Source organism: Falco cherrug, chromosome 2, assembly GCF_023634085.1.
Source record: "Falco cherrug isolate bFalChe1 chromosome 2, bFalChe1.pri, whole genome shotgun sequence".
In the NCBI taxonomy this organism is placed as follows: Eukaryota; Metazoa; Chordata; class Aves; order Falconiformes; family Falconidae; genus Falco; species Falco cherrug.
Window position 1 is genome coordinate 113,500,085 of NC_073698.1, and position 27,118 is coordinate 113,527,202.

Genomic DNA, 27,118 nt, shown 5'->3' on the forward strand with positions numbered 1-27,118 from the left:
ACCCAAGTAATATCTGCATGGTCAGTAGCAGAAGGCAGATATCTCTTGAGAGAAGCTACGAAAAAGGAAAGAATATGCACAGAAACATGTCCATTGGGATTTTATTGTCTAAAATATTAAAGTGGGAGGTCTGACAAAAATCTGAGAAAAAATGGGAGTATCTGTAGTTAATAGGATGTTAGCAGGAAGGTTAACAAGGAAAACACAACACAGGTTAACTGGCCAGAAGTTACTGTGCTTACAAATAATGGAACCTTAGTAGAGGAAAAAAGGTATGAAGACAAGCCAACATTTTATACCGAACAACTATTAATGTATCAACAGTCTGAACATTAACTTCAGGTTGCATAAAGAGGCTAACGGCCAGCGAAGCTCGTTCAGTCATAAGACTGCTCTCTGCTTAATGGGTGCCATAACTGTTAAAGATGAAACACAGTATCTGGAAGACAGAAATAGACACAAAGCAGAAAAACATCAGTGAACAAAAAAGCTCAGGTTCCATTCAGATGGGCGCTGCACAGCAGGGTAAAAGAGAAGGCAATTGTAGTCTCTCTGTATCTCCCACTGCTCTAACTTCTGACAGCTAAAGTCTCTTTGCAGGGAAGACCCCCAAAAGCCAACCTTGTAAGTCTTCTGTTGTTCCCTCTATAGTTAATGGAGAGAGAAATGTTCCCCAAGAGAAGAAATCAGAGCAGAAACTTGGCTGTAATTTTTCTGGATTCTTCTAGGGTACTAGATTAGAAACGTCTGACATGACCAAAGGCAAAGCTTCAGTCCAAAGGGACTTGGCCATAAATTTGAGGACTGGGCAAACAAACATCATGAAGTTCAACACATCAAAGTGCAGCATGGTGCACGCAGGGAAGAATAACCTCTTGCATCTGCAAAGGCTGGAAACCAAGTGGCCTGATCAGCAGCCTTGCTGAAAAAGGTCCCAAGGTTACAGTAGGTGCTAGGTGAATATGAACCAGCACAGCACTCTTGTCACAAACGAGGCAGATGGAGGGGTCCTAAGTGACAGGGAGGAGTGGAAAGAGGTCCCTGCTTGGGAGAGCAGGCAAATCACCCCCAACCTCTTCACCTCCACAGGTACCCTCATACAATAGGCATGTGGGCTCTGGAACCTGAGGGCCAGGAAAATAACAATGTGGATGAAAGCCCGTTGAGGTTGGAGGAGTTGCCTAGGGAGAGTCCATCACCCCATCACATCGTGACCAGCTCTGCTAGGAAAAAAAGAAAGGTGGTTGTCATCGGTGACTTCACCTTGAGATGAACAGGGACCCAGTATGCCGACCGGACCCAACCCACACGGAAGCCTGCTGCCTCCCTGGGGCCTGGGTGAGGGATGTTACCAGAAAACTCTCTTGTCTCATACAACCCTCTGATTACTGCCCGTTACTGCTCTTCCAAGTGGGCAACGGTGAAGTCCAAATGACAAGAAGACTGAGGGCAATCAAAAGAGACCTCAGTGCCTTGGGGCAACAGGTTAAAGGTGATCCTGAGCTCAGGCAGTGTTTTCTTCTATCCTGCTGGTGGCAGGGAGCAACGGGGCATATAATCAGAAGGTCACACAGATCACTACCTGGCTCTGGGTCTGGTGTCAGTGGCTGAATTTTGGGGTTTTTGATCATGGGTCAGTTTACACGGCACCAGGCCTAGTGGCAACAGCTGGGGTTCGGCTGTCTCCAAGGGTAAAAAGGATTTTGGGTCAGGGGTTAGCAGAGCTCATCAAGAGAGCTTTAAAGAGGGAAGGAAATAAAACCAAGCTCCTTAGAGATAAGCCTGGGGGCAGCATGCCAGTGTTGGAGGCGACATCACTGATGCAGCTGAAATGCGTCTACACCAATGCCTGAAGCATGGGCAACAGAAAGGAGGAGCTGGAAGCCATCGTGCAGCATGAAAACTATGACATAGTCTCCATCACGGAAACATGGTGAGATAACTCAGGTGACTGGAGTGCTGCGGTGGATGGCTACAAACTCTCCAGAAGGGATAGGCAAGGAAGGAGAGCCGGCGGGGTAGCTCTGTATGCCAGGGAGTTTTGGCTGCCTAGAGCTGAATGACAGTAACAGTAGGCTGGAGTGTGTATGGGTAAGAACCAAGGGGAGCATCAACAAGGTGGATATCCTGGTGGGAGTCTGTTCTAGATCACCCAACCAGGATGAAGAGGCAGATGAAACATGCTACAAGCAGCTGGGAGAAGTCTCAAGATCACTAGCTCTTGTTTTTATTGGGGACTTCAACATACCAGATGTCTGCTGGAAATACAACAGAGCAGGGAGGAAACAGTCTACGAGGTTCTGGAGTGTGTGGAAGATAGCTTCCTGACACAGCTGGTCAGTGATCCAGCCCAGGGAGATGGATTTGCTGGACCTGCTGTTTACAAACTGGGAAGGACTGGTGGGTGCTGTGGTGGTCAGAGGATGTCATGGGAATAGCAATCACAAGATGATAGAGTTTTCAATTATTGGAGAAGTAAGGAGTGGGGTCAGCAGAACCGCTACCTTGGACATCCAGAGAGCTGACTTTGGCCTGTTTAAGAGCCTGCTCAACAGAGTCCCTTAGGAGCTGGTTCTGAAGAGCCAAGGGGTCCAGGAAGGTCAAGAAGGAAGTCTTAAAGGTGCAGGAGCAGGCCGTACCCATGTGCCAAAAGACAAGCCAGTGCACGAGAAGACCAGCCTGGCTAAACAGAGAGCTTTGGCTGGAAGTCAGGGGAAAAAAGGAGACTTTTCCACCTTTGGAATAGGGGGCAGGCAACTCAGGAGGACTGTAAGGATGTCACAAGATTATGTAGTGTGAAGATTAGAGAGGTGAAAGCCCAGCTAGGACTCAGGCTGGCTACTGCCATAAAAGATTTTTTTAAAAAAAAGTTTTTATAAATACATTAGAAACAAAAGGAGGGACGAGGATAATCTTGCATCCTTTATTGGATGTGGGAGGGAACATTGCCACAAAGGGTGAAGAAAAGGCTGAGGTGCTCAATGCTTTCTTTGCCTTGGTCTTTACTAGCAAGACCAGCTTCCCTCTGGATGTTCAGCCCCATGAGCTGAAAGACAGGGATGAGGAGGAGAAGAATGAAGGCCCTACAGTCCAGGAGGAAACAGTTAGGGACCTGTTGCTCCACTTAGACACACACAGGTCTATGGGGCCAGATGGGATCCACCCAAGGGTACTGAGAGAGCCAGCAGAGGAGCTTGACAAGCCACTGTCCATAGTTCTATCAGCAGTCCTGGCAAACTGGAGAGCTCCCAACAGACCGGAGGTTAGCCAGTGTGATGCCCATCTACAAGAAGGGCAGGAAGGAGAATCTGGGGAACTACAGGCCTGTCAGCCTGACCTCGGTGCCAGGGAAGGTTATGGAGCAGATGATCCTGAGTGCCATCATGCAGCACATGCAGGACGACCAGGGGATCAGGCCCAGACAGCATGGGTTTGTGAAAGGCAGGTCCTGCTTCATGAACATGATCTCCTTCTATGACAAGGTGACTCACCTATAGTGGATGAGGAAAAAGCTGTGGATGTTGTCTACCTGAACCTTAGTAAAGCCTTTGCCACTATCTCCCAAAGCATTTTCCTGGAGAAACTGGTTGCTCGTGGCTTGGATGGGTGTACTTTATGCTGGGTTAAAAGCTGGCTGGACAGCCAAGCCCAAAGAGTGGTGGAGAATGGAGTTACATCCAGCTGGTGGCCAGTCACAAGTGGTGTCCCCAGGGCTCAGCGCTGGGGCCAGTTTTGCTTAATATCTTTATTGACAATCTGGACAAGGGAATCAAGTGCACCCTCAGTAAGTCTGCAGATAACACCAGGCTGGGCAGGGGTGTTGAGGCTTTGCAGAGGGATCTGGACAGGCTGGACCGATGGGCCAAGGCCAATTGGATGAGGTTGAACAAGGCTCAGTGCCGGGTCCCGCACTTGGGTCACAACCACCCCACCAGCGCTGCAGGCTGGGGCAGAGCGGCTGGGAAGCTGCCTGGTGGGAAAGGGCCTGGGGGTGCTGGCTGGCGGCCGGCTGGGCAGGAGCCAGCATGTGCCCAGGTGGCCCAGGCGGCCGACAGCATCCTGGCTGGTATCAGAAACAGTGTGGCCAGCAGGACCAGGGCAGGGACCGTCCCCCTGTGCTGGGCACTGGTGAGGCCGCACCTGGGATCCTGTGTTCAGCTTTGGGCCCCTCACTGCAGGAGGCACGTTGAGGCGCTGGAGCGTGTCCAGAGACGGGCAACGGAGCTGGGGAGGGGTCTGGAGCACAAGGCTGATGAGGAGCGGCTGAGGGAGCTGGGGGTGCTCAGCCTGGAGAGGAGCAGGCTCAGGGGGGACCTTATCGCTCTCTGCAGCTGCCTGACAGCGGCTGTAGGCAGGGGGGGGTCGGTCTCTTCTCCCAGGTAACAAGGGACAGGACAAGAGGAAACAGCCTCAGGTTATGCCAGGGGAGGTCAAGCTGGATGTTGGGGAAATTTCTTCATGGAAAGGGTGGTCAAGCATTAGAAGAGGCTGCCCAGGGAGGTAGTGGAATCGCCATCCCTGGAGGTGTTTAAAAAACATGTAGATGCTGTGCTTAGGGACATGGTTTAGTGATGGACCTGGCAGTCCTGGGTTAATGGTTGGACCTGATGATCTCAGAGGTCTTTTCCAACATAAATGATTCTATTATTCTATGAAATGACCACATTAAGAGAAGCATGCCCAGCAGACTGAAAGGTTATTATACCCCGCTAGTCAGCACTGATAAGGCCACACTTACAGTACTCCATGCACTTTGGGATGAGGGATGAGTTCAAGATGGATGTGGAGAACCTGGAGACAGCCCAGGGCACATCACCCATGATAAAAGGTTGAGGAGCAGGGGTCATTTAGTCTTCCAAGAAGGGGTGATCCAGTAAACTAAAGAAGGAATGATGTAGTACAACTACTCAAAGGAGCCAAACTGTTTTTGTGAGTGGCAGGCAAAGGATGACATTCGCAATTGGTGTCTAGAACCACCTAGAAAGGTTCAGGCTGGAGACTAGAGAAAGACTTTCTCACTGGGAAGACAGTGCAGTGCTGTTGCCCAGAGAACTCGCAGTGTCTCTGTTACTGGGGATTTCCAAAATTCCTCTGAACAAAGGCATGGCTAACTTGGTCTCTAATGTTAGCAAGCCTCCAGCTACAGAGAGGAGACCAGATGAGGTGAATTCCAGCTGTCCCATCCAACCAAGACCTCCGTGATTCTGTGACTCTCCGGAGGAGCCCCACTGTTAATGGATTTAGGGAGATGAGCATCTCCACAATGTGGAGTAAAGCTTGTGAATGAACCACTCTTTCTGAATCCGTGGGAGAATATAAAGCTGCAGATCTCTGGCCTTTCTATGGGTTGTATAAGTTAGAAATAAAAGCTCACCGCTCTCTTTCCTATTTCACCTGAGCCATTACTAACACAAAGTTTCAAAGTAAGCACCTGTAGGACCAGCCTCACACTTTGCAACAGGAAAAAGAAAGCTTAATGTGGCACAGAATAAAGATACTCATCAACTACATTAACAACCTGCAGACATTAAGCAAGTTAATGGTGAAAGTAAAATAAAGCAGTAAATTTCAAGTTGGTTATTGCAGGCTGGGGAACAAACTTAGCATAGGGGATGGTTAACAGAATAGGTCTAGATGTCATATGATATGATTTGTAACCATAATCCTCAAACAAGTCTTTGGCAGTATTTCTTTTAAATCGTTTTCAATAGCAGAGTACCTTATTTAAAGAGATAGGATTTTAACTGACACTGCAGGTCTGCTATGGGGGGGGAAACTGCATACTGAATAGTAGTGGTAAAGCCATCTGAACATGTGCCCAGAATTAAAAAAAAAATATGGGTTTTTGTTAGAGATTTCTTTTAACACACATTCAAAGACTTATTTAGCACAGTCCTCTCTGGCATTTGTGTTTTGCATTTCTCAAATAACATTAGAAGTTGGAATATTGCAGAATAGTAAGAGAAGGTATTTCAAGATATTTGACTAAGCCTGAAGCAGGAATTACTATACTTGATATCCCACAGAGAGCTTGTTATTTTGGAAAGTTTCACAAGTTCAAGAGACTTACACAATATACATTGGGTAAACATCTCAAATTGTCAAGACTTATCTGAACAGAACATCTTTGTGATTAACACAACACTAACTATCCATGTCATATCTAGAGATTAACTGAAGCGTGGTGCAAGCCACAGATGAAATAATACATACACCTCTCCTTGCTTTTACACCTCTCTTGGGAGCAATGTGGTATGAATATTTTGCCAGAAAAACTGCAATAGCCTCAGAAATTAGTTATAAAAGCCATTCCATACAAACACTGCTGAAGCTCAGTTTTAGTATCTTCTGAAGGATCAGTCTTGATTTCTGAAATTCAGAGCCCCTTGGAATTTCAGAGTACATTCTCCTGGGGGGGATTTCAGTAGTAGTGTTCCTGTTTCTAAGCACTGCAGGGCAGATGGCATTTCTGAATCATCTCTCAGGAGACCAAAGCAGAGTAACTCCTGCACTGCGTTTCTGATCTGTGTGATTGTACAGGGGAAAGGAAGTTGCTTGCTTGATGTTCTAGTATGGGCAATAAGATGGGGTAATTTTACTGGCCAAATTAGAAATGGGTAGACATACATGCTTGAATTTATTTCAGTAGACTCAGTAAGTTAGGGCAGAAACTGAGCCGTGACTTATGAGATTGACATCATCACCCAAGAGCTTGGTTTATAAATGGTAGTTGATTGTCAGCAACTCAAAGGGTAAGAAACAACAAGATTATTCCCCAGTAAAAAAAAAAAAAAAAAAAAAATACTTGGCAGCATTTTTTCTTGTGGAAGTACAAACTACAAGTGACTAGGATGCTATCGAGAATTATGTGGCTGTGCAGACTTTGGAGAGGAAAGGGCTCTGAGGTGAGAAAGACAACTCGACAACTCACACGTTGTTACTGGGGCAGGACAGGGGAGGGAAGCAGGGGGGCTGCACAGCCGGAGGCATTGCACTGCATGGGAAGCAGCAGCATGCAAACCCCAGAGGGCTTACTGCTGAGCCAATGTCAACATTTCTCACACTATAAATGCAGACAAGTATTATAAACCCTGAATGAATGTCCACAAAAATCTATATATTGGCTTTCTGGCTTACACATGTTAACATATAAAGCAACATATACCTTTCTAAGTGATTTCATGTGGCTCATTTACTACATCTGTAGTAAAATCTTGATCTTTAAGATTTATGGAGAAACTACTGTACTGAAAAAAAACCAAAAGAGCTGCTAAGAGAAGTTTCTGGTGATCATGAAGTGAGCACTTGAAAAAGGAAAGAAACCAGATTTCTCCATTTGTTTTTACCCAGTACACAGGAAATACATTCTTAGTTAATGCACTGAACTTGACTATTCTTCCAAGTCTGAAGGCTGCCAGAGATAAAAATACTCATTTTGCCATTAGCAAATAAATCAATACCTTAAATAATTCAATCAATTAACAAGACAAGCTTGTAGCTAAAGATATCACCATAAACAACTGGTGGTGAAAACTAGGAGAATTCTCTCTTCTTCCCTCTGAGAGTCTCCCCTGTAAATGTCAGGTGGTGGGCATTATTGTACTATATGCAAATAATTTGTCTGACTTATGAAATATGTGCCAATACAGATAATAAAATGCTGGCTATCACCAACCCGCTTCAACACAGAGGGAAAGTCCCCCACAACAGGATGCCTTCAGCTCTAAAATTTTGTCCCTTATGATGAACAGTGATGCATTATAACCAGAAATGAGGCCTAGATCCTGCCTTTAATCTGTAATCACAACTACTGGTATTATTTCTGAAAGGTCCAACTGGCCTTTATGAGATTTCATGGCTGTATTTAACACTCATCAGTCATGAGCTACCAAGGGTATTGCAAAGACCTAAGTCTCAACAGAAGTTCTATAATCTAGCTACTGACTTACTGACCGCACAGTACCCCCAAGCAGCAGATTGGTGTTGTGTGATGCTAATTTGGCAGAAATCTGGACCTTTGTACGATAGAAGAAGCCTAGCAATAAGGTTAGCAAAGCACAGGCAGCAGGAGGCCAATGCAGGATAGATAAACCGCTGCTCTGTCAGGCCAGCTGTCTCCCAAGAACCCAAACTAACAGCCATAAAATTACAAAAAGTTCAGTTTCATTCTAGTCATAAACCAAAGCAGAATTCAGCCTTCACCTCACCCTGCTCATGACAAAGCTCAGGTCAGCTGTCTCTTTCCCTCCTCATGCCTTCTCTACCTGTGAAATAATGATTAGCCGTAGATAATCAGGGCTCCAGATCTTACAGCAGGTAGATGAGGCTGTACCTGGTGCTAGAAACATTTTGCAAGCTGGAAGCCTCCTATCTGCCAGTCTCTCATGATCTCTTTTCTACCAGAACTAAAGAAAGAGTTGTTGTGACACCAAAGGAGAAGGGAGACAATTTTGTAAGTTGTATGCCTGCCTGTCACTTTAATTTTGTTACATTTCAGGCTTTGTCACAACTTTGCTGTTACTCTCTGCAATTTTGCAATAACTGCCATATGAAGTCAAAAGTCCCTGTTTTAAAAGAGTATTTTGAGGCTGAAGCAATACTCTGGAGGTAGACGCTGCACCCTATACTTCCTCTTTAGACACCCGCTATCACTACTCACTCAGCATAAGGAGATGGTCAATGCAGGGGCGGCCACATGGCTAATTATTCAGGGAGCTGTACCTGAAACTGTGCAGAACAGTTGCACATCTACCTGTCCTTTCTTCTTTTCAAACACATTGAAATGTAGCCCCTTTGGGGCTTGTCCTTTGCAAGGCAGATAGTAAATCCATGTAGTAAGTTGTTAAACCTGTGCCTCTAATTATAACGTACAAGTACTCATTATCACAAGTATCATGAATATCATGAAAAACATCTTCTCTGTGGATTAACAGATTAACAAATAGATTCCTATCAAGCAATTTTATTACCTTCTGATATTTAGAAGTAAAGAATCTCCAGTTCATTCCTGATAGTCTCCCACTCAGTATTCCCTTAAGTCAGGGGCACTCCTCGTGGGGACTTTCAGCCAGGGCAAAAGTGTTCTTTCAAGTGAGTAGGTAATCCAGAAAAAAAGATGGAGATTTCCTCCGTGGAACCACAAAGGGAAGAAACTGGTAAGCTATTTTCTGAAAGCAGTTTGTTTCATTTGTATCGAACATGAAATTAAATGCTCCAAGCAGCACTGAAAACAGTAATTAACTTTCATCTTCATGTGATATCAGTGATATTTTTCACCACAGCATACATGGTATTGGATCTTGAGCTACAGCAAAATAAAAAGCAGCCAGGAGACTGGCTGAGAGGGAAGGGAAGGTGTTTGGTTCGGTTGTTTGGGTTTGGTGTTGTGGGGTTTTTTTTAAATAAATACCAAACCCCGTCATTCATCAGGTATTCCAAAGCTAGAACTAATATTTTTTTGATGCCTTCCGTTTTGGCTCAAGCAACTTAATTCAGAATGGTGATGCTCTTGCTGTAACCAGGCTGGTAACAGAGCCTTTCAAACCTGTCACCAAGACGTGATCATGGTGACACTCCATCTGCTTCTCAGCTGATGTTTTTAAGAGACACCACCTACTCCAAGAGCGGTATCAGTCTTTCTAAATAGAGCTAGACACATCCACTTCAGGGACTGTGCCCTGCACTCTGCACACTCCATGGTATTCCTGGCAGAGAAATTTCTTACCAGAGGCGTACATGGTCAGAGAACAAAATAATATTTAATGTGCTGGGAATAAGAAATCTTGCAACATTCTATAAGAGTTGTTTAGGATATTTCCAACACCAGTGACTTAGAGGCAGAGAAATTGAGGTAATTGATTTATTCCTTTAAAAAAACATGTATCTCCCAGATTTAGAACACACAGACTGGGCAGTTTTCTACTGTTCTCTATCCTTCAATACCAAAGGTTTTAAAAGCTGAAAGAGTTTCTTTTCTTTAAGAAAAGACAGCTGTGTGCTTCACAGGGCTGAATAGATTAAGTTGCCATTTAATGTAGGAGATCATGGTAGTCTGAGTGTATCAAAAGTTAAACACAAATGTGTGTTTAAAGAGACAATAAATCTAGAGCCTCACTGGGGAGAGGAGAAATCACCATGAGAGGAAAAGGTTCAAGCACATAACAGGGAAAATCCTTCCAAGTAGGTTCAAGTTTCAATATTTAGGAGAGTATGGGAAGGAAGGGATCCGTATGGAGCTGTACCTCATGGCACAGGCTGCAGACTGCAGAAAGAAGGAAGATACTTCCAGCACCTCTCCTGTTTTAGCAAGACTCTTGTTCTTTGTAATGGTTCCTAAAGGGAGCGACACAAATAGGGCAGCTTCACCCTGGGACAGCACACTTTCCAGGCAGGTTGCCTTGTTCCTTTCTCAACCCTGCAGGTGTGCACACACAAATCCACTGAAAACCTTCCCTTCTAACTGGGAGCAAGCATAGCTAGTGCTGCCAACCAAAAAGGAAAGGCCAAATGGGAAAACAGACAAGATGAAAAGACCGTTCCCCCAATTCAAGTCATTAAGCATGTCAGCCTACCCACTAGAAAGCACTCCTCTGCTCTCTTCATCTCTTTTTGAAGGTGGATTTTGTGTTTGGCACTCCTGCTGGTGCAAACCTCTCTGCTGGAAAAACACACCCAACAGGCAGGTTCTGGAGTACCGCTGGGAACGGAGGGGAAGGGGACAAGCAAAGTGCAGGCTGGGGCAAAGACCACCTAGAGGTTTGTTCTGTGCTCCTTCCCATCATCTCCCCTGGGAGGCAGGACAAGGCATTTAGTCTTTCTATATTTCTCTTCTTTTATGAAAGAAAAAGGTAGAATATGCAACTCTGACACAGACTGTAAAGGGCTTTAAGGTAACATAATAGAAAACTGTAGAAGTGGAAAGTCTGTTAGTCATCATTTATTAATACACATTTACTTTGTCTATGGACAGACAGTATTGCTGCCAGATTCACACACCAAGTGGTAGCGTTTTTACCCATTTCAACAAGATGGAACAGAACGTATGTTCTTAGAGAGAAGAAGGATGTCTGTCGCACACAGCATGGGTAACATTTGTCGTGTGTCTGGTTATGAAAGCACAGAAGTAGAAAGCAGGTACAAGACCATTGACAATAGACTGCCATTTGTCAAAGCACACTGTTTACAAAGTGATAGGAATATTTTCAAGATGCTAGCAGCATCATGTAAATTAACTTGGAGCACTAAGAGCCCTCAAATTTGAGAGCCTCACAGAAGGCCATTTCAGGATAGACAATCTGTCCATTTCAAGAAATTGACTTCTGTCAGTGTTAACGATATTGACGAATCAGAGGTTGAAAAGGTAAGAACAGGATCACTATTAATGTTGAGAAAACAAGTTTGCAATTTCTTACACAATGATGAATAAATGCACTATTCCTAGGAATAAAGCTGTCTGTAAGTCTTACAATTGAACAAGTACCTTATATTCTTACCAGACCACACTTGTTTGCACTAACTGCAAGAAACAGAGTACTAAACCTCAGTGTGGCTTTAGGCTTCTGGCAATCAATAGTACAAAATTAAGTTTGTCCTCTAATGAACTAGATGTCAGTCAGCAAGTTCTCAGCGATGGCATCCCTCCACAGCCCTCAACCACAGATCTGCACCTCTAATCCCCTTGAATCCCACACATGATGGCAGCCAGTTTGGGACCCCCATGTCCCCCAGGTTCCCAATACAGCATCTGCTGCCCGAGGGGTGATGCTCACTTCTGCTCAGTAGATCCCAGCACAGGGGAACCATTAACTCTTCTTGCTCCCATAGGACTCAAGCAGACTTTCCTTGCACACTTGCCTCACAGTAAGAATTAATAACAAGCAGAGCAGGACTGAATGGATACTGTGCCAGGCAGGACATCTGGGAGGGACTGAGGCGGAGAAAAAGGCTGTGGTGTTCCCAGCTGGATCCAGAGAGGCCCTGGAGCAAGTCAAGTGCCAGCTCTCTGTGCCCTGAGGGTGCTGCCTTGCTGTTAGGCTCATTCTTCCCCATCAGAGTAGCAGTGGATGTTTTGGCAATTTATAGCAGCTGGCAGGCTCCATGGAAAAGAAACGGGAACTCTAAATCTCTGACCTAGAATCTCACATAGACTTCGCCTTCCCATTAATTAATATACTAGCCTGCAGCTGCCCTACCCTCAACTTTTAAGGCATGATTGGCCTAAGAGGCCCTTTTAGACTAGAAGGGCAGCACAGGAGACAAACTAACACTCCTCTGACTGTGGTTTTTGAGTAAGCATTCCATCTGTATGTTACATAGCACATTCACCTGGCCAGGTATATTTTGTAGCGAATTACTACTGGCATGTCTTTATGTAAATCCAAATTTAACTATCAGAAAAGGAAAGCAGCAAGTCTTTTCACTTTTTTTAAGTCAGCCTCGGTTCTTAAAGAATATAGGACTGTTTAAGGATGCTGTTCCAGTCGAGAAAGCTCTAAGAGAAAATCAGTTGGTCCTATCTTCATTTGCAGTAGGGTCTAGTCTTCTATAAAGACAGATAGATAACTAGATTTAATTGTCATATCTTTTTAATCTCAGGATAAAAAAAAAGTTATGATAAGCATAATGCTTGACTGGCAAGATTTTGTAGATAGTGTGAGCTACTAAACGCAGCCACGAATTGACTCTTTCATCTGCAAAATACTTTCAGAGCCTTCATTTTCTTAAGTGTTATTTCAATAGGCTGTTTGGTACAGGTCATTCTTTCTTCCCTGTTGTAGCTCAACTTTCACTCTAACGAATTAGTTTCTGCCCAAAGGGGTTTGCTTTCAGCTGGGCTGAGCAGAGCAAGGTGCTAACCAGAAAAGCAGACCAGAAGCTCATACCATTCTACATGCTCAGTGCTCTCCATCCAGCTGCTGTTACCTCCTGCCATACCGGAGCACACAACTAGGATAAATATTAGCCACAAAAAGAATGCAGAAGTATCTTTCTTGCTAACTGACCTTTCAGAATACACTTACTAGCTGTATTTAGGAAGGTTTGAATACCCCAGACTATTTACAGCCAAAAACTGTTTCTTACTAAGCACCTTATTCTTACAGAGTACATCATTTCAAACAACCAAAATTGTCTTCTGAACCAAATTAATTCCTGTAACTTTACAGTCTGGTAGTGTAAATCAAGATTATTTACAAGAGAGTTTTGATAGATCAGAAAAGATGCAAGTTAATATTTTTTCTGAAAAACATATGCTGTCCTTTGTTTACAACTAGAACAAACCGCAGCTACATTCACTTTGAAGACTACATATAACAGCTGATGCCCAACTCGGGCATATTGCCCTTCTAGTAAAAGCAGATCTTGCAAAAGATCTTCCTCTTACATTACTCTGAGATATTTAAATTTATGGAAAGCTATTTGTGACAACCATCAATGGTTTCCTGGAACTGGTGCACATTTTATCAAGCAGAGAATAGAATTTCTATGGCAACTGTCTCATCACATTTCAAAAAATGGATGAACAAGAAGCACTCATGACCTTCTGTGTTCCCCATTTCCTCAGTAGTATCTCATCTTTCCATTGCCCCAACTCTTTATGGCCAAGACAGGAGGATGACACTTTTCAGTTAAGCTCCTTTAGAAGTTGTTGGCTGCTTGGCCATTTGGTCATTAAAGCTCTGAACTGATGCTGCCAAGAGATCTGCATTATTATTCCTGCTTCTCCTACAGCAAGGCACAGCCAGCTATAACTTTAAGTATTCCCAATTTCCTAGGACATCAGGCTGCCAAGGATGTCCAGTTTATCTCTGCCAGAAGCCTTTCAAACACACACAGCCACCACTGCCCTGGGCTGGCTGCTACCACCAACCACATGGAGGGAGGAAGCCCATGGAGGGAGGAAGCACAGCTGCTGCCATCGCCCCTGCCCTGACAGGAGCAGCCCAGCAGCCCTCTGACTTTCCAGTCCAGCTCATACCCTCCCACCTACACCTCCCCTTCACCCTCGAGGCAGCATTAGTCACCCTTTGTCCCACACTTCAGAGGAGATCTGAGCCAGCTCTGCGATGCCATAAGCAGCTTGCCCATTTCTGATTCATGCCTTTACCCCAAAGGGCTACAGAAAGGCATTGTTCATGTGTGCTCTGCTCTTCTAAACACTTCTCTTTAGCACACCTCATATAACATAGAATAAATTGCTGTATGAGAACTGGAGCCTGACAAGCACGAAGGACTGAGGAACTTACGTTTGGGCACAAAATGCACAACAGTAGCTTTGACAGAGAAACTGGCCTTCAGGCTGCAGCCTTCCACATTTGCACACCAAGCTCCTCAAGTTTTAGGGTTTCTGAGAAAGAAATGCAATGGTTATTTTTAAGTAATAAAGCAGTTTCTACAGTCAGGGAAAAAAAAAAAAAAAGATTTTCAGGTTTCCCCTCCTTTTTTCTCTTTCCTTTTCTTCCCAAAAAGGACACTTTTATATCCCCAGAGAGATAAAAATATTGAAAGCATTATGTGAAAACACTTCATTCCCCTTTGAAAAGGACTATAAACAGCTACATGTCCTCATTCTGCACCTCAAACTGGATATCATGGAAAAGACAGGCAAACAGCATGATTTAACCGTTCCGACTTTCAAGGTCTTTTTTGAAACATGTTCAAACTTCTACCATTCCCAAGACTGAAACTTGTCAGTCATCACCCCCACATTCCTTTATGCTTTGTTCAAAACACAAAATATATAATTTATTCTGTTAAGGAACTTTTGCAAATCTTTCAAAGAATGAGCACGTTCTGCCTTATTTCACTTTTCTTTTGTTAGTGTTCTGAATAGTGTCGGTGTGTTCAGATTTAGAAATACTGCCCTGACCTGCTTTAAAATTAAGCATGCATTGGAAAGGAGTTTGCTTTTCCACACTTGCTTCCCTGCCCCAAGCACCCTATGATAACAGTGGGAGGAGTCCAGAATAAAACTGCATTTAGGACAATCTGATAGCACTTCATAGGTAAAATTTCTTCCTAGCTCTAAGCACGCCAATTGCTTTTGAGACAGGGAATTAGCACTTCTATATTACAAGCAAGCCCATTTATATCTTGTCCTGCTACTACAGCTCTGTGCAGTCAGGATTGAACTCTCTATCTTCAGCCAATGTAGTCTAGAAACAGAAAATATGCCCAGTCAGTTTGCTGTGTGCTACATGGACTTCATTATCAGCTTTACATACTGCACTTGTACTTGGTTTACTTGGCTTATTAATGGAACTGTAATTTATAAATAGTTATTTTAAACATTTCCATTAGATACCTAATGGATTGCCTAAACCAGTAGTCCAACAAATTAAAAAAAAAAACAAAAACAAAAACAAAACACTCATCAATCCAGTAAAGGATGCTTGCTTAGCAAATTTCTCTCCTGATTTGTCCTTAAGGATCACTTACTGTATATATATATATACAAAGTCTTCCTAATAATCTCCCTTTCCCCATCATTTAGCATTACCTGTATGCAACCTTCTATTCATTAGATTAATGAAATTGCCCATACTTTAATACTTTCCATAAAAATTAATGTGATAACTCATGTAATTGCTGCTCTAAAAACAGCTATATATTTATTAGAAAAATGTATTGTTACAAAAATGCCTAAAACAAATATTTATTGTTGTGCTGTTACTGCTTCATGCCACATCATTATGTTAATCAGCTTTCTTGTATAAATAGTTTTATAAGATTCCAAATGAGACAATAATGGAGAATTGATATTCTATTGATGAACTAATGTCATTACCGTAGAACTTGGCATGATTATTGCAGAAATCCTTGCTCATCTACACTGCAGTATCCCAGACGGGATTCTAAACACCTGGATTGTCTTCCAAGGAAAAGAAGGTCTGGAGAGGACCTTCATTGTCCTGTAACTCTTAAAATCAGCACAGAATTCATAGAAAATTAATATGACAAGGTTATATTCATATATATATATATACACACACACACACATACGCCAAGGAAAATTAATATGACAACTCCAGTGTGGTTTGAGATCACCCATTTAATTGCTGCCTCCTGAGGTCAGCCAACTCTAAGAGCATCTGCAAAGGAATTAACCTGTTTGAAGAAGGCTCAAGCAGGGGACAGTGCTTGGGTACAGCGGGGTGGGCAGAGATACTGTGGAATATGAAACCTCCTATGTTTCTGGGTGCACAAGTCTTAGAAATCCCTGCCAGTCGTCCTTCCTAAACACAAAATAATTGCAGGGCAATTCCCCAAGTCCCCCTTCCCCATATCCAATGCTATCATTGCAATGCAGGAGCTTGAAGATGTATGGAGCAGCAGTCTGGGGACTCTTTAATTGGATAAAAGCATTCGTTGTATTATTTGGAAATGAAGAAAAGTCTTTTGCTTACTAGCATCATCAGAACTGCTGCGATGCAGGAAATATATCTGACGCTCTACTAAAACAATTGCTTCCTGCTAGCCTAGTACTTGTAACCTTTAAATCCCAATCTCTAGGTCAAAGGAATCAGCCGAAGATTGCAGTAAATTGTCAGACAGTGCTTTGAGGTTGTGCAACTGAATGCACAAGACAGCACTAACCTGATGATGAGGGGGTGAAAATCTGATAAACCTTCCCAAAGCAGATGTTTCTTCAGCAATCCCCCCTTATGCTGGTAAAATGGTTAATACAATCTTGGATCTGGCAAGAAACTTTAGACCAGTCAATTGGACATTTCCTGCAGAGAAAGTTATATTTCTGGCTGAACTGAGGAATAAAATTATATAAAACATTGATTTAATACATTTTACACAGATTTAAGAAAATTAGTCTAACTGATCTGAAACTACCAGGAAGCCAATCTAGCAGCATACATTGCCAAAAGTAACTTTCTATGATTGTTTAATTAAAAAAACACTAAGAACAAATGTGGCTTCAAATAAATACAGATTAAGCAGCAAAATCCCTTGAAGCCTGTTGCACATTAGATCAGTTAGGTTGTAAAGAGAGTGAAAGACACTACGTACCAGATTCTCATAACGGAGCCTGTAGCAGCATCACTCAGAACAGCCATTTCAAAACAACGGCCCAAAGGAGCTTCTCCAGGTGATTCATGCATCACTTCGGAGGAAGGGTGTGAGAGTTATTAGCAGTAACTCCCAATAGCATCAGGGTGAGAAGAGCAAGGTAACCAAGATCCAGATGGTGAGGATGGGCTCTGAGCTTGCCTTCTCAGGCCTCCCTGATGTGAATCGCTGTCCTGGGGAAAGTGTGGGCGGAGGGGATGCTGGCAGCAGTGCAGGAGTGGGTGCCCCCTTCCTGCACCTCGCCCGGCCCAGGCTGGAAGACATCAGCTGGGAACACCAAGCCATGGTGTCCAAGAGGACCAGAGAGCAGCTGCTGGGAGGAGAGATTCACCCCTCCCCTCCACCCCTGCCAGTTTTCACTTTGCTGAGGGCACGTGGCATGCCAGAAACTCTCAGGAGCCCCACCAGCAACGCGGGCGGTAGCAAGGGGTGATTTTTGTGCAGGCTGCCCAGCCCTGGCAGGGGGGGACCCATCTTTGGCTCCAGGTGTCCCTTTCAAGCTATGCTGTTTCCTCACTAACCCCTGCAACAACTTCTCCTGCTACCGTCCTATGCCCCCCTCATTGCTACTAGGAAAAATACCTATTCCTTCCTTTTTTTTTTAATGTGTGTTATACGCACTTCTTCAATTTTATACACGTACATAGTGTTTGTTAATAGGCACGTACTTCAAAATTACGAGGAGCAAATGCTTCACAGTTAAAGTTCCCTGCCTTCAAATGCCAAGGTCTCCCTAGTGTTCCCAAATACTTGCACATCTGCTGCAATTTCCTTTGAGAGAAACTTCTTTCATCCCAGAGGAAATTTATTAAAATGCTGAGACTTTTCATTTAGGGCACTTTCTAATTAAACTACCAATCTTTAAAGCTTCTGCCTTCTAAGGCTTATTGTTTTTTGCACAAGATGAGAAGGCAGTCACAATTCATTGTCTTTATAGAGACACGTACTGGTTAAAATATACATATATATTTAGCAGCTTGTAATTTCATGTCCTTGAAATTAGAAATGCTTGTATAGTCTAATACAGTGAAATAGCCAGACTTTGCTGTGTTAGACACAGGCCCTCAACATATCTCAAAGTCTGTGGCATGTTTAAAAAACATATAAATTCTTTGAGATTTTAATTACATTGTTGTAGACTCACTGAAGTTTCTTTAGTTCCATAAATTGGGCCATTACCTCACATCTGAGATTTCCATATTCTCATTAAGGAGAAACAGATTATTACAAATAAGATAAAATCCAGGTGGCACCATATACTATTTTCCCATTAGAAGAGAGAAGGAAAAGGAAAATTTTAATGTCAGAAGGACTATAGGAAAGTGCCTACCTTATAAGCAAGGACTTGCACAGACAGGCTGAAAGGAGATGTAGCCTCAGTTCCCTATTGCCTCTCCACTGAGTTCCCTTTTACGGGTGAACCCCTATGGGATAAACTCCTCAAGAGAAGTGATCTCGACATTAACATTAGTACAATCATCCTGAAAAAATTCTTCTTTCATCCCCTTGGTCTGGTGGTGGTTTTCATTGATGAACCACTGCAGCCCCGACATCCCCATAGCTTTTAAGCACTTCTGTAACCTTCTTGGACCACCACTATAGACATGATAAACGTTCTGCTTAGAAATCTATCTGCCAACTTTCTATTACTGGTACCTTGGGCAGGATTCATTTCCTCTAGCTCTAGAGGTTCACATTGCAGATTTCTGTAACTGAATTAGTCTTCCTAGGGTCCTTTTACAATCAGCGGGGAGAAATAAGCACCTCCAGGCATAATTAATCTGACTCAACCGAAACATCTACTTCAGGATGAGCATAACTGTCCCCTAGAGATGCCTGCTTCTCTGTCTAGGGTGGCAATTCAGGATTAGATGGCTGCATTTAGTCAAGTAAATTCCACCGTTTGTGTTTTAAAGCATTATTTTCTCTCCACACTCCCAACGTGGAGTGTGACACATGAGTACAGAAATCTTACCGAGTCGTAAGGGGAACCCGTACACAATAACATGCTAGCTCTCCCTCTATGGAGCTGCTCTTGTTTTGAGGGTACAGACTCAATGTTTCCCAACAGAAGGAAGTCATCACTTTGCTCTAACTAATGCGGCTGAACATGTGTACCAAAATGGACTTCCTCGATTTTCCACCCTTATGTTCAGCAATTTGACAGAACACTTCATGCTCTTAGGTGCCTATTTCAATCCGAAACAGTCTCTGAATAGCACTTGCAGCTACTTGATTTGTCTTAATTCACTTCCAGCTTGTTCTCTAATGCTCTAGCACGGTATTTTTTTTTTAATTCTGAACACAGCAAAAGGCCCTCCTGGGAGAAAAGCTTCTCTGAGCTTCCCTATGGGGATTTTAAGCCACAGTTCATGGATGAAGAAGCAACAGGACATATACCACCTCCAGCTATGCTAGGGGTGTAAAAGACAGCTGTCATTCCCACCGACTTCCCGAGTGATTAGGTTTAATCCTTTTGACCAGTGCAGAAAAGGAGACAGGGCGCCAGATGAACCGTGCTCCTTTGGGATTTTTAACGTGGGTGGCTGCTAGGGCCATTTCTCTTGAGCTTTTAAACAGGAATTTCCCAGAGGGAACACAGAGTTGCCACTTTGGGAAATAGCTGACTTTCCCAGTCCCCAAGTCCATTGTATTTAGTGTCATTAGTACAAAGACAGACCCAGGTAGGTTTCATTTTGTCCATACACTCAAGCAAGGTACCGCTGTGTTAGAATAAATCTCAACTGTGGAGTTTTCTCCACTATCAGGAGCTTAAGCCTTGGGATAGCTTTCTCCAACAGAAGAAAAAATGCTTTCTGTTACTTTTAATTCCTCAGCCTCATTTCTTTCTTCTGCAAAGAAAGACAGACTTACTCAGTGTAAAACACGGAGGTAAAGCTCAAACTAAGAGAAGAAGTTGCCAGTGTTAAATGTGCTCTAAGACAGCCTACCACCTACACAGATCGCTCCAGCTCACTTTCCTGAACTCCATGTGTGTAGTTTGCTTGCTGAGGTGCCAAGTGCAGTAAGGATAATGCCAGATCCCTTTGTGGCCCACACGCAAGCATGTGGCATGGATAACCTGCCCCAGAACAACACTGGTGATGCCTCATCTGATGCTCGGTCATCTGCCATCCTTGGCAAAAAAGCTCTTTTCTGGTCCCACCGCTTTCAAACAATACCTCTTGCCAACAGCACTGAAATCAGATATGTGTCACAGTTTAGCTTCAGCCATCTGAAATGGAAAAGGGATCGACTTTCTAGTTAAGCACCAAGTTTACTTGACAAGGCGGAGAACAAGGTCCTTTGAAGCACAGTTATTTTCAGCCACACTCTTATTTCTGGGAAATTAATTTTCTTACCACAGAAAAAAAATAAGACTTGGAGAAAAATCTTACAACATTTATTCTTCATGGATTTATCCCTGGGTTACATCTTTCTATGCAAGACACCTTCAACCTGTTCCTCTGCTTTGAGTACAAGAAAGCCCAAGGACCTCCTCTGTCTTATTATCCTTGAATACATCAAGGAGTACTTAGGCAAAGAATTTTTCCACTGGCTTTACTTAGAGAGAAGTTTACAGCTGCTGACCAGCTAAATCATCTTTAAGTTACTTAAACTCTGTTCTCCTGTTGCCCTAACAACTGAGAAAATTACTGTGGCTTTATACAAGGCGTGATTATTTTTTTTTTTTTTTGCCATGTCTGAATCCATGTTCTTAGGAGTTTAAGGCACTTAAACCTAGATGGCCTTTCCCAGGAGGAGACAACTTTTGGCAGGGTGGTTGTAATGGATCAATTAACAGGTTCAGCATTTGATTTCAATTCACCCTGCACATAAATCAAGGCTCCTCAGCACTCGTCCTTTAGGAGAGCAGGCATTTTCTAACTGCCTGAACAGATGGCTGGGAAGCAAAGTGTTTGCACCCTAACCCGAGCTCACACCTTCAAAAACTCATCTACAGTTTCACACATGGCTGAAATCATAATTGCTTTAAGATAAAAAAACATCACAAATGCAAAGTTCTACTAAGAACATTTAAGTCATTCTTAACAGTAAGCTCCTTGTTTAAAAGGGTTTTTCAGCATCCTAGATGCCCATTCCATTTCCACATGGTTCTCCAGGCTTAATAAATCACTCAGTATTTCCCCTTACACTCACAAGGCCCACATTGTACTTTCTCCATCAAAAGTAGTCCTTGAAAAGTTCAAGCAAGAGCTAACAAGACCATCTGTAACCTTTCAGTGTACTTAAGCTGGGTTTCTACCTTATAGATCAGAAACACTGGACCTTAAAAGCAAATCTCCTACCTGGGAGATACATCAGGAATGATTTGCTGCTGGGTTCTCTGCTGCAGGACTAACGGGCAGTGCTCATCGCTCACCTGCAGACTGCACAGAGATTGGCAGGGGAAGGGTAATCAGCTTGCTGCTGCCAATTGGTATGGATGGGGGAAGGCAGCCAAATGGGAGCATTTGGTCAAATTGCACAGAAAGATATCCTAAAAGCTGTGCAAAACAGAGGGCTGAGCTTGAAGTGTCCTCAAGACGCTTTTGCCACTGGAGCAAAAGGAAAGTACTTAGCCTACCTCTCCCGAAACACTAAGCCATCTGTTTTTTTACATTGCTTTGCAGCTAAAGCAGAAGCCAAAAACTTGTCTTTAACTTCACTAGTTTCTGTGTTTCTAGCACAGAAGGAAGGAAATGGGGGGGCGGGGGGAATATTCAACCTCTCTCCCTGATCATAGACACTCTGTTGCTAATATTATCAAACATCTCAAAGGTTAATAAAAGAATCCCAACCAATTAAAGTATCATGTACTGTTGGCAATCCAGATGTCCAAACACAGAAAATCTGAATAATTAAAGCTATATGTATGTGAATTTTCCATTGCCATTCATTTACTATTACTATCATAATTCTATGTACTGAAAGAAGAGCTACATCTCTTTTATAGAGGTTTATTTCATTAACTCCATATGTACGGGTAGGAAAATTGCAGTAGTGCCTAGAGGAACAGGAACACCATTAAGCCTAGGTATTGAACACACAATTGAACAGAAAAATATAGTCCCTGATACAGGGTTTGTAATATAGCAGATACGGGAAATACTATTAAACAGTACTCAATTCTTTCAATCGCTACAATTTTAGATACTTACATTTAACTTATTTCCTAAGGTTGATACTCAATTGCTTTAAATATTTAACCAAGGTTAAATGCCTTCTAAAAGATACGCAGGAAGTCAACTAGATGTTGAAAAGCTTTCTCAAGAAACTGGTACATAAGGTTCTTTACCGTTTCATGGAGAATAGAATTTTATGAGCTTTTCTCTGGTCATAAACAGAGCCGTAAGAAAAGCAAGCAGTTGATTCTATCCTTTTGGCTAAAGTTAATAAATACAAGCAGTCTTGGTTGTCTTTTCAAACAACTCTCCTGTATATGGCTACAGCAATAGCACTAGAAGCTTCTTTATAGCCAGTAAAACACAATTTTTAACCACACAAAACAAGGTCCAGAAGGAGGCAATTGGATTCCTCACCCCCTACCAACAGAATCATTAATTCTCTAGCATCTGTAGCATACATATAGGAATAAAAGTTTCTTGATTGAACAGGACACAGGATTTGAACATGCCTTTAATGTCCCGATCAAATGGTCTTAAAGGGCAGTATACTCTTAAATAAAAAGCAAAGCCTTGAAACAGCAAGAATTGTACAAACTGCCATTTTTACTATAGTCAGAAGAAAGTTCCTGTGCCCATCAGTCTCTTTTTTTGATAGATAAATGATCCAAATATTGCTTCTCCCAGGGGTCCCAAGCAACATTTGTGACATTCTTAAAGGCAGTTACGTTTTAGTCTACCTGCTCTGAGACTACACATAAATACTTAATAGCGCAGCTTATGAAAACTTTTCAAAGGCAATTGCCTTTCCCATGACACACCTTTTGCTGGTTTTACATACCTCCTTTAAAGTGCAAATGCAGCAATCATCATCTATGGCAAACGGAATATTAAAAAGACCTATTCCCATATGTAAGTCATTGCAATTTATAACACCATTTTTATTATCAACCTCCAATGAAGCCAACGCGTGCAGCTGGAGAAGCCTGAAGAAATAACTGTTATTGTTCCTATTTTTTTTATAAGATGAAAGTGGCACATACAGTTGCAGTCAAAAAGCAAATACTTCAGCTTCAGTTTCAGACTGAAAAAATAACTTTGTCATGCCACGGAATGAAGCCAGTTTAGAGCCCCTGCTATCTATTTCCTAAACGGGTATCTCTTCCAACAATTTACACTTCAGACTTTTGTCAGCACAATACTGTCAGTGACGCAGCCAAGCTTCCTTCTAAGGCATACTTCTTACCCACACAAAACCGCAAGAAAGCACACTCACAGAAGCTGAATAAAAGATCACAAGTACCTCTTCTCTACTCTTTCATATTAGCAAAAGAAAACCCAGCTTCTTGAACTTCGAAGACTGGTCAGTATCCTCCTCCTTGATATTCTGTAGCAACCATCATGGCAGCAAAAGATTTTAAATTATATTAGGCTGGAAAAAAAATCATATTACTAAGAAACAATCAAACAGTTCTTTCCTTAAAGCCTATTAAGGCTAACAGACCTTAAGCCTTGGTCTGGCAAGTGTTCAGACAGGCAGAGAAAAACGTGTATGATACTGTCAGGGGCACATGGCAAGGAGCCCCAGCTGGCGTGCATCTGTTTTTCTAGCTGGAAGGAAATTTCTGGGGAAAAAGGACTGAGAAATAATCGCCTTGTGTTCAAAATGCCTGATGAACAAACCCCCTTTTCCTTGCATTTCTTTATCCCACCAGGAGGGGTTAAGAGAAGAAGAAAGTATCTGCTGCTTCCCTGAATACAGTGCTGCTAATAGCAATTCCCTGAGGCTCCAGCTATTTACCACAGGTTTGTTTCGGAGACCCAAACTTGCAATAATCACTTGTCTTTACAAGGTTACCTCGAGCAATGTGCAAGCATTTGGCCATGCTTGCATCTGTAAATAGCGAGCATCATTATTTCAGAGCTGCTCTGCAGCACGACTTTCCGAGGATCATTAGGGGCACTCCACACCATGACATCTGAGCAACCTTTGATGAAATTAAATGGCTCTGCTTAAACTAGCCCACAGTCAGGCCAAAGGAAGAACAACTGCAAGCTCTAACAGATGATTTGAGCTACATACTTCTAGCCTAAGTGCATTTTATTGCTTACTTCAATCCTTCAATTCCAGGACTATCTGCACAGCAAAGAGTTTTCAATGTATTTATGAAGCACGAGTACAGGAATATCCATTTTACGTTTAAAGTTACTTAAGTCATTAATTCACCCAAGATCTTCTAGTATCTTTGCAGTCATGAAGGAACAGAAGGGACCCACCACCCTCCTTGGCACCAGCTGCTGGGCATCACGGGGCGTGCGGGACCCTGGGCGTGCAGCGTGAGTGCCAAGGTGTCAAGGAGATGTCCTGGTGCCAAAGAAAGAAATCAGTTCAGGGAGGCATGAAGGTTCCAGAACATTTGTTTGATCCATATTGCCCTGCTGCAGCATCCAACAGGGACCTTCCTGAAAGAGTTTTGGCACAGATACCAACTTCTACCTGAATAACAATCTCTAGCCCTCAAACTGATTTATGTTTTCTGTCTTTAAGAAAATCTTTTTCTTAAGCCTGAAGAGGCACACTTTGCCACAGTTCTCTCTATAAACTGGGCAGAGGCAAACCAGTAAACAGGGCAGCAGAGTTCACTGTGCTGGGCAGAGACAGCCGTGTTTGTCATGCATTACCCACACGGACACCGGCTCCATCATTCTTGCTGGATGTTGCTGCAAGAAGCAACACCTGCACAAAAATCATACATCCTTCTTGCCATTCAACTTCAACACTGCTTACTCTAGGTAAAGTAATTAGCTGTTAATTATCACAGAAGTCAGAAGCCAACATAAAAGCAGCAGTTATATATAAAAAAACCCAAAACAAAACAAAAAAACAACAGACTATGTCAGGTACCTATTTATCTAAATGAAAATCTTTATCCATTTCAACATAATAAGGAGCATAAAGCTTCTGATGCCATTAAATACAGCTAAAACATCTTACAGCAATGCTTTTCATCATAAAAAAAGGTTAATCTAATGATCCTGTACTATATGTGATGGTTATTAGAGATAGTCTTTTTTTTTTTTGGGGGGGGGGGTGAGGGGGTGGGTAGGGTGGTGAGGGAAGTGTATTGTGGTTTTGGGGGGGGTTGTTTGTTTCTTTTGGATTTTTTTTTTCAGCATTGGTTTTCTTTCGTTTTGTTCTTTTTTCAGTGTTCTTCTGCACTTACTTTCCGTGTTGTTTCTCAGATATCTCAGTTGGAATAAGAAACATTTATGGCATTTAAAGGTCTGCAGCTGAAAATAATAGGGAAGCAAGGACTTCAGTATATTTGAGCATTTTTCCCCTTCACAGCACTGCCTCACATGTTTTCTGAAGGCTCCTATGCTGCTTGTTAAAGTTCCCTTTTAAATTAAAATTTGGATTAGTTGATGAATAAAGGTTACATATATGAGGTTTTCTTCCATGCAGTGCTGCATATGATCTAGTGAATTGAGAATATCGACAGTCGGTATTGTGGTCAAACCAGGTTATACTGGAGTAATCACACACACACACACAAAAAAAACCCAGCCAAAAAACAAACAAAAAAAAGAGATCCAATCTTAATAAAATGTTATTTCCAACACAACAGATTCTAAGATTTTAGGACAAAGTTAGCTGCACAGCCTAAATTAGCTCCTAATGCCTCCTAATACAAAAAAAAAAAAAATCATTATCAGAAACAGAGAGAACTAAGCAACTGGATTAAATTATTTGCAGAAGGAAAACATTGTTATTGCTTGCCTGGGTCTAAAGCAATCCATGTGAATTATCAGAAAGGATAATAAAAGTTGCAGTAGAGGTCAAGCAACAGCAAACCTGGAAACGACAGCTAATGGCTTGGAACTTTTGAAGCCCAAACCCTGGAGTTAAATACCTACAAACAGATGGAGCTTCCAAGACGATACATTTGATTTCTTCAGATGCTGGCAACCACATCACTGTATCTGTTCCAACAGCTTTTCCTAATGTCACAAGTCACTAACCAGCCCCTGCGGGCTCAGCCATCCCCCTATTAAGCAGGAGCTGTACCTTGGGGGTGCAGAGGAACGTGCACCCCTTGCACCCCAGCACCAGACACAGGCAGCAGCAGGAGCAGCGTGCATGGAGCTTACTGTGTTCTGACAGCAGATGCAACAGAGCTCCTGCCCTCACAGGAGCTGAAAGTCTTCCTGGAGCCCCCAGATACCCATCCAGAAGCTTCAGGGACTAATGCCACTGCTGTAGGGTAGATTCTTCCCCACTCCTCACAGTGCCTGGATGCAGCATGGCCTGGCCAGGCTGGGGGCCACCAGGGTGGTGCAGTGCCCTTCCCTCCCCAACCAGCCCTGTCCCAGCCCCCAGCAAGGCAAAACAAGCCTAGGATGGTGATGAGGTCAGCCACAGCCCTGCCACCCCCAGGCACCACCCCAGCCAGGGCAGAGAAGGAGAGCGTTCCCATGGGAGAGAGCAGGAGCACCCTACGGAGGTTACAGACTCCCCTAACCAAGGGTACACACGTGGCGTGTCTACAGCCAAAGCATCCCTGGCCAGCATCGGTTCCAAACCGTCACGTCACACCTCTAGAGTGCCAGGCAGGCAAAAGCTTATTTGTGCGCCCTTTTAGATTGACCAAGTATGCTTTTATGCTGGCTGCATACTCTGGTGGTATAAACAAATGAGCATAAAGTTACAGCAGCTCCCAGCCACACCAGAGAGGAAGAGGCTCTGCTGGCTCCCTTACCCGAGATATGACTGTGCCCGTTCACAAACTCCCTCTCTTGGTTTGGCTTGTTGTGGGATTTGGTGGTTGGTTTTGGTTTGTTTGTTTAAAGCGCATGCTCCAAAGAAACCACGGCACAATCTTCAGGACTTTAATGTTCAAGCATTGGGGAGG

General features: G+C 43.1%; 1 protein-coding gene across 3 annotated transcripts in view; it reads left to right on the plus strand.

Annotated features, from left to right (window-relative positions):
* HTR1F (5-hydroxytryptamine receptor 1F) overlaps positions 1-27,118 on the plus strand; it is a 118,493-nt gene that overhangs the window by 73,351 nt on the left and 18,024 nt on the right. The window contains exon 3 of one of the 3 annotated variants that reach the window (XM_055702856.1): positions 23,921-24,011. The exons of the other annotated variants lie outside the window; for them this stretch is intronic. The gene's annotated coding sequence lies outside the window, so the exon portion shown is untranslated. The remainder of the gene's footprint in view (positions 1-23,920; positions 24,012-27,118) is intronic. 3 annotated transcript variants of the gene reach the window in all.